The following is a 9,081-nucleotide window of genomic DNA, read 5'->3' as shown; positions in this document are numbered from 1 at the left end:
CCATTTTCCAGTAAATGTGTGTCACCAGCATTATGCACAGAAAACAATTACACAAATCATCAAAGAAGAGAGACACCTGGAACGATAAATTCTGTCCAGTGTAAAAAAAAAAAAAGAAAAACCCAAGAGTAAAAATTCTGCTTATCAAGTTCCAGCTAACTGAATATTCCCCGAGACTGAATCCCATTTTGGTCAGTTCGCCTGATATCTCGGGCAAACTCCACGTCCAGATGGAGCTATAATTTCCAGACCTAATTCGAAGCGCGAGACCCAGATTCAAGGTCAAAAAAACATCAAAACAAGGAACACGTCACCAATGCCCACAAAATCTTCACCATTATCCCGACAAACACGTCAGTCAGACCGACCCCTAACACACTGGAAAATAAAGGTGATAATACATTTTACAGGGAACAAAATTGGTTCTCCTTCTCAATCAGGCCATTTTCGTCCCTCAAGATGTGCTCTTTGGAAGACCACGCTGATTAGGCTCGGTGAGGGTATATAGAATCGTTGTGGATAGTCTAGTGAGGGTTGCGCCCAGCCATTGTACATATACCATAAATGCTCAACGGTCGTCCTCAAGGGCCGCTACTTCATTCTCAAGGATCGTACTGTCGTGTTCAAGGGTCGTCCCGTTGTGCTCAGTGGGTGAACATGTACAAAGAGAAGTGTCAACCGACTCTCTCTCTCTCTCTCTCTCTCTCTCTCTCTCTCTCTCTCTCTCTCTCTCTCTCTCTCTCTCTCTCTCTCTCTCTCCCCTGACTGATCCGTCTGTGGGTGGTGAAGATGAGCTTGAGGAGCAACAAACACTGCCGGGCGCTGCAGCCCTGCCACCTGGTGGGTCTTGGACGTAATAATACCAGGGATGGTCTGACGTCATACTTAAAGCCCCCATCCCCAGATCGTGTCACTCCTTGCTCGCTTCCCCCCCCCCCCCCCCCCCGAGAGAGAGAGAGAGAGAGAGAGAGAGAGAGATAAGGGTATTCCACACGGCAAGTCAGAGGTCACCTTCGGTAAGGCTGTATCACAGACAACTGACGGAACCTCCTTTTCCTAAAGGTGCCAAATTCATTTCCCTGCTCCTGCGTGGAGCGCCACCTCGACTCTGCCACTAAAGCTCGCCTCACCTATTCTAGCAACAGGCTCCTGGGAAAGATCCCCCTTCACGTCTGCTGCCACGCACTCAAGACTAAATTACAACCGTAATCTCTTTCGCAAGATGACAATAATCGTGAGATTACAATAATCATAACAACGACGCACATTCTACTCTCGTTATATTTACACGTGAGAGCAAATCTGTTTCGGCAAAGTAGTGTTACCTGAAGTATTGTTAGGTACCGAAACTAGTCCGACATACGTGCATTCGCTGAGGATGACTGGTGATAACCTCTCAAAGTACGACCCTCGAGTGTGATGGGAATGGCCATTCACCAGACACTCAGGGGTCAATTCAAAATACAGGCCTTCGCACCCTAGTGATTACCCCCATGGTGTTCAAGGGTCTTAAATCTTCATTTGATGGATGGAAAGACGCCCCGGTGGTGACTAATGCCTCATCAACAGTGATCTAAGGAAACACACACACACACACACACACACATACACACAGTCTCTAGCCTCCAGTCTTGAACTCAAGGACAACCCTTTTTACCAACTCGGTCGAGACGTGTCTGACAGAAGTGAATTACCCACAAGTCAAAGTCCCTTCGTATGCCTCTCAGCAATCAAGCCGCCAGTGTTAAAGCCGACTAAAAATGCAGTAAGGTATGTACCTGTTACTTTAAACCCATGGTGAGAGCGAACCAGCCGCGTTTGTGTGTTGTACGATTTAATGGCCATCAAGCAGTGAGTGGTCGTGAGCCAGAAATAGTAAGCATTAGTTCAACATTCTTTCTAAATTGGCCAACTTTATGTCAGACGGAATACAGCGCATTCTGAAAAAGAAAACTTTTTCCTTCTTTCTTTCATATTTCTTCCCTTTTCTAAGCTCATGTATTTTCACCATCCTCTCCATCCATACCATTTATTGCTCTTTTCCGAAAACCTCCATAAATCTTAAGCTTATCTCTCAATGTGTGATGACCTGACGTTCCAGTAAATCTGCTCCTCTCAACACGTTCACATTCAAGAGTCTCTCTTGTGCACGTCCAATGTGCACAGCTGGTGTTCATATTGAATGAATGGTGTCTAACGTGGTGTTTACTGTAAATGGATCGTGTCTGTTGTGAATGGCTTATGTTTACTGTAAACGTCCAAGTTTCACAGTAAATGACTGAAGTTTCTTGTGAATGGCTGATGCTCGGTGAATAGCAGGGGATTATTCACGAGTCCTCATTTAACGACCACCAAGGTCCCAGGAGCGGGACGGGATTAATTTGTGCTGCTACCTGATCCGGGCAGGAGAATCTGAAAACTTGAAATCCGATTCTTTGCCAATTTACTGCCGCTCAGTTCGCCTTACAGTCTTGAGGCAGACTAGTGTAATAAAGCTACAGACGGAGCTGTGTGTAAAATAAACGCTATTGGGAAGGTAAAAGATTGTATCTTGAATTGGATCGGATCATAAAATCTTAAGCTTATAAGCCAAGCACTGGAGCTTCTAAGGCTATTCAGCGCTCTTGATATAGATCAAAATATTCTTAGAAATTCATCTTGATATATATATATATATATATATATATATATATATATATATATATATATATATATATATATATATATATATATATATATATATATATATGAAGCTAGGACGCCATTTGGCAAACATGCATGTTTATCAAATGGCGTCCTAGCTACGTTTCTTCGTTGTATATCACTGATTGTTATATTTCTCTCGTGTCTCCCCTGTATATATATATATATATATATATATATATATATATATATATATATATATATATATATATATATATATATATATATATATATACACGCACAGATTGTATCTTGAAGATCGGCTAAGCTATAATATCATGCTTATGGACTTGAACACACGTAGGTCTAAAGACACGATAAACCATTCGGGAATAGGAAGTATACTGAATAACTTTCCATTTTGGAACACAACAAGTGTCCGCACCTCCCTAGCATACATAAACACAACCTACCGTCACTACAGTATCGTGTAATACTGTGATACGAGAAAAGGTCTCTCTTTACACTCAGTCCTTTGGGTAAATCTCTTATACATGATCTTACCACCTGACCACTGGGTACAAAATCCACCTATTTACTGTGTGGGAGGAATTCAAGCACTAACCGTCACCCACACGCCTGCAGACTTCTTCAATCAACCTTCCTCTTTAGACACGTTTTCACATGTTCTCTCTCTCTCTCTCTCTCTCTCTCTCTCTCTTGGAATCTCCATGTCTCTAACTTTGTTTCCGCCTCCCAGCTGCTACTGATCCTCTACAAGAGCCATTTCCGTATTCCAGCCTTAGACTGAACACTACTCGCACATTAGCGGGTCTCGTGTGGCCATCCTCCTAAGCCTCTCCTCAACAGAATCCGATCTAAAGGTTTTCAGTCTCATTGCAAGCCTCCCGTCTCCCTGATGTTAACAATCTAGAAGGGTCTCTTCCCCTATATTCTCCTGTCGCATTCTCATCGTCAGTCCTCCTAACACGATATCTATATAATGGTACCTCTTGAACCGGTTTGTTCACGCTACTGTGGTTCTTGCCACCAGAACAATGTTCTTACACATGGCTATCTTCATACCATCGCCCCGTTTTCTGTTCGTCTCTCAGCTCGCGGCGGGCGCTTCTCCCTTAACGAGATTATACTTCCCACTTATTATCTATCATCCCTTAACGAATTGTATTTCCTACTTATTATCTATCATCGTCTAAATCTAGTGTATATAAAGTTAACCTTACGCCATATGTTGGAATTAGTGAGACAGGATTATGCACTGAGCACAGTATGGCTAGAGGCGCATGAAAAGGCATGCAGGGGATAGAGCGAATTGGAACTAAGAGGTATACTGGGGTCGACGTGTTGTCAATGGACTGAACCAGGGCATGTGAAACGTACGGGGTACACCATGGAAAGGTCTGTGGGTCCTGGTTGTCGATAGGGAGCAGTGGTTTCGGTGCATTACACAACATGACAGCTAGAGAATGGATGTGAGCGGGTGTGGACTTTCTTCGCAAGTTCCTGGCGATACCTCGCTAACACGGGAAACGGCGATCGAGTATTTGGGGTAGTATATATACAATACGGGGCTTTAGCCCACAGACACAACATCCACCGGGATAGGCGATTCCCCATCCCACACACAACCAGTTAAGAATATATGCTGATGCGTCACACTGTGAATGCATGATAACACGGCAGCGATGACGTCACGTGGCGTGGGAGGGTGTTGGCTCTGACGTCACTGGGCCTAACACTCCCCCATCAACAAGGAACGACCCTAGAGCACGGAGGCACGACCGCTGGTATTGATGGTCTGGCCCCTGACCTAAAACCCACATATGAGGGGTTGAGACAAAAGGCCAGGTCGTCAAGGGTCTCGGTTACTAAGGTCGTCCTCGAGGATGGTCGAGTAAACTGAGAAATCTGGTCTTTCCTGACGCAGGACAAACGTCACCTTCTCCTCCTCCTCCTCCTCCAACGCGTCAATCCCACCTGTTATCAGATCAAGGCAATATCTGAGTGTCTGGCGCTGCATCTAACCCATCACTCAGAACTCATAAACGTGCACCTTGACTGCTCGATATAGTCTGTGCGAGTCGCCCTTACATAACAGTGAACATGCTTCTCAGTTCGAAATCTTGTCGGTGTGGATATCTTTGTTTTTCTTCTTCTTCTTCTTCTTCTTCTTCTTCTTCTTCTTCTTCTTCTTAGCAGAGAATTCATGTAACGAAAGGTAATCATAAGCTCATGATAGACTCTGAAATGAAATCAGAGTAGAAAGGAAAATGCCAAATCATCATCAGATCAGTGATTGGCTGGCATCGCTCCCTGTGAATATCAGGGGGTGAGTGGGGGAGATCTTTGTTCGAATCACAGACAGGAGAGCCGGCTCACAGCTGACCCCGCTGTTTATCCTCCCCTTTAGCGAGGGTGCCCGGCGTAAGCTGGAGGGTCGTACAAACATAGGCGTAAAGCTGTGGTACATATGCACAAGGTTAAGAGACGAGGGTGGCAAGACGAGTGGCAAACTCTTTCTCTCTCTCCCCATAAGACACGAATGGTAACCACACACACACACACACACACACACACACACCTCTTGACGCTACTGTCGTTGCCTGTGTCTCTGAATCGACCTATAACTCTCTCTCTCCCCCACCCTCAAGTTCCCGTAAGTTGAGAGGACCAAGTTTGTAAAACAGCCTTGCACCTCATTCTCAGCGATCTCATTCAAAACTCGGGTCACGAGGTGAACGAAATCTTCTGCTCATCCCCAGGCTCATAATCACTTACACACAAGACACAACGTTATTTCATCACGTGTCTGTAACAACTGTAACAGAAAAAACAATTGCTCTAAGAAAAATAAAATCAAGAATGCTAGTCCTTATCGAAGAAGCCAGGCCTTCAATGGAACGCAAATGAGAGGTAATGAGAGACGAGGAGAAATAATCTGAGGGTTTCGGGGGAAGTGGAAACTTCTGCCTCATATAACTGGGAAAAGGTCGAAAAGACCAAAGCTTAGTGGTGAAGGGAAAGAAACAGACATCAAAACGGCCTAGCCTTCTGTATATTTGTACTTTAAGTGAGGGAGACACCAAGGTAATAGCACCTTCTTTCCAGTCTATTTGAATGTCACAGCAGTCTCACTGGCTGTGGACATCAAGATGTAAAGGAAACCAACATGCTACTTCTCCTCGCAGGTGGTGAATCATATAAACCAAATGCATGTGAAATTTGTACTTGACAATGTTAAGATATTTCTTGTCATCCCCCCCCCCTCCCTCCCTCCCTATTTGTACAATCATGAGTGCAATTAAGCTCGATATGGACCGGCAGGTCTGCTCCCGTGCTCCAAGATGTAATATATTATCCTTAGAATTAAGAGGATGATTCAAAGAGACCATAAAAGGCTACAGCTCAACGAAATCACATATTGTATGGCAAGGATGCAGTCCCCATAAATGGCTGACTCTTGCGACAAAACTATGGATGAAGAGAGAGAGAGAGAGAGAGAGAGAGAGAGAGAGAGAGAGAGAGAGAGAGAGAGAGAGAGAGAGAGAGAGAGAGAGAGAGAGAGAGAGAGAGAGAGAGACTGGGCATCACGTAATCAGACTTTCAAAAAACTTAAATTTCCGGTCTGATGAAAAGATGATATTCCTGTTTACCAGGGAATGGGAGATGAGGTCCTATCTACATACTGCGTAGCCCTAAAATAACTGGCGGGTGATTTAAGTTGCATGCGGTTGGTGAAGAAATTAATAAAATCTACAAAATAATAAACCTGACGGGCTATTCTCTCACTCCGTTAGGGGAGTGTAATACTAATTTTGGTTCACACTGACTCGACAGGTCGATTTCTTGTGACAGTTCCATTTCTGGCATGTGGTCATCAATACGTAAACCAATATACTTACAAAATCAATAATATTAGTATGCTAAGAATGTGAGTAATTGTGCATTTCACGATTCATTAACGCCGAGTGGAAATACGACCTGTCTGCAACCAACCTTTCCCAATAATCAACTTAGGAATATATATATATATATATATATATATATATATATATATATATATATATATATATATATATATATATATATATATATATAATAATAATAATAATAATAATAATAATAATAATAATAATAATGATAATAATAATAATAATAATAATAATAATAATCTTAAGTCTAATTCAGAATAACAATAATCCTATAATAGTATACGGAAACTGAAAAAAACAATATGTTTCCTGTAGGAAGTTTGAACCTAATCCGCCACAGTACACATATCGGCTTCACGGGTAAGGATGTGTCATGGTATCGAAGGATGATGATTTTGCCAGTAATACTAAGAGCGATCATGCTGCACACGGTAATCAACATATGTCTCCCTAAGTTGCAGTAATATGTCAAAAGAATTATGATAATTTGCTGCTCAACCAGTTAACGACTTCCCCAGTGTCCGCTAACCAATTACCTCACAACCAAATTATTACGTACTGAGAACTTGGGATACATATTCACATCGGAAAAAAAAAAGGCCTCCTTAAGAAAAATGTTGAACTTGTTTACACTCGCAATTACTGCGTTCATCGGAGCGATAGAATAATTGCGAAAACATAAGCAATCACTTCTTGACGAATAGAGCATCTCTCTTATAACTTGAGTAAGTCGTCCCACCTAAACCGTTTTCTGTGACATGTTGATCCGCAAATTTCACTAAATCGATACATCCAAAGCCTCGTCTGATCTCTCATATCACTATCAAATTCTGTTATCACATGGCCATGGGGATGTCAAGGGGTCACAGGATCCCTGGGGACCATGATGCGACTATGGGGGGGCCACAAGGGAATATCATGGTTAGTGAGGGGCCAAAGGGAATCACCATGGCTAACGAGAGGCCATGAGTTAATAGCTAATGGGAGGGTCACAATGGTAACATCAAGGTTAATCATGAGATACAGATTAAATTTCAGTGATAATGAAGGGGCCTGAAAGACGATCTTTTTTTTTTTTTTTTTTTAGTCAGAAGTCAGCTGTGAACAAGAACTAAGATGATCAGGGGTGTCCAAGCACGGCTGAATTTGCCGATGAAACTAAAGCAGAGAGAAAAAAAAGAAAAAAAAATCCGATGTTCAACTCACTGGGAAAGTTAAGGACGACGCTGATGCTAAGTTTGAATACGAGAGATGGTAAGGAGTCTGTCTCCATGGCCTTCAACCAATAGTTTCAGAATAAGTCACGTAAAAATAGGGTTGTCATGATTAAACTGAATGCTCTTACTAGGTTGACTCAACTTTACAAAGGTGTGGTGTGTCGTTATACAGCACCATTATACTCGGCTCAAAGTGGTTCAACAATTTGAGAAAGGGATGGATATATATATATCCAAGAGCAACAAAGGCAGGAAGATAAGTTTAAAACATCATTTTCGACTGAGTCTGCTATTGATATAGCTGATATGATAAGTCCTTCCCTCGAACAGCTAAGTTGCGCAGTATTCTTACTTCTCTGGACTCTTCGCTTCATATTACCTCTCTACAAGTATTTCCTGCGTGTCGTAGAAGGCAACTATAAGGGGTGGGAGGGGAGGGCTGCAAGTCCTCCCCTCAAGTTTATACTTTTCCAAAAGAATGAATAGTGAAGGCGGCCAACAGATGGTTTCCCTCTGTTCTTGAAACTAGCTTACTAACGCAGGGAATGGTAAATATGTACGGAATATATATATATATATATATATATATATATATATATATATATATATATATATATATATATATATATATATATATATATATATATATGGGTTGGCAGAGGAATCAGCAGGTCTTATGAGACTTGTGAGAATGTTTCTAAGACATTTAGATCAGAATACATATCTGACTGTTTCTCCAAGAGAGTTAAAGAGCAATTATAAGATTTCGACAGTTAAAGCTTAGACAGACTGGCTGCAAATTATTCATTAACATGCTAGCAGGGTTGCAAAAAACGTTGTTACATAGTTTAGTTTCTTGATATACTTCTCAATAATAATAATAATAGTAATAGTAATAATAATAACAATAATAGTAATAATAATAATAATAATAATAATAATAATAATAATAATAATAATAATAATAATAATGATAATAATAATAAGCACAATTTACACTTTATGGTTACATTTCAGTGCTACATTTTGCTCACTCAGCACACGACAGTATTCTTCCCAGCCAAACCTTGTATACAAGAATGAATGAAGACATTTCTTTCCATCTAACTACCAGCAATAAAAATTCTCTTATCAACAAAATATAAGCAGTAATTCTATGTATTATCGACCTAAATATTTTATTTGGGGAGAATGAGAATTTGTACTCAGACATTTTCTATGATGAAATGTATGGGTAACATCACTAAGCAATTTTCTCTCAGTTACGG

The sequence above is a fragment of the Panulirus ornatus genome, chromosome 48 (assembly GCF_036320965.1).
Source record: "Panulirus ornatus isolate Po-2019 chromosome 48, ASM3632096v1, whole genome shotgun sequence".
Lineage (NCBI taxonomy): Eukaryota > Metazoa > Arthropoda > Malacostraca > Decapoda > Palinuridae > Panulirus > Panulirus ornatus.
Note: the sequence above shows the minus strand (reverse complement) of the source record.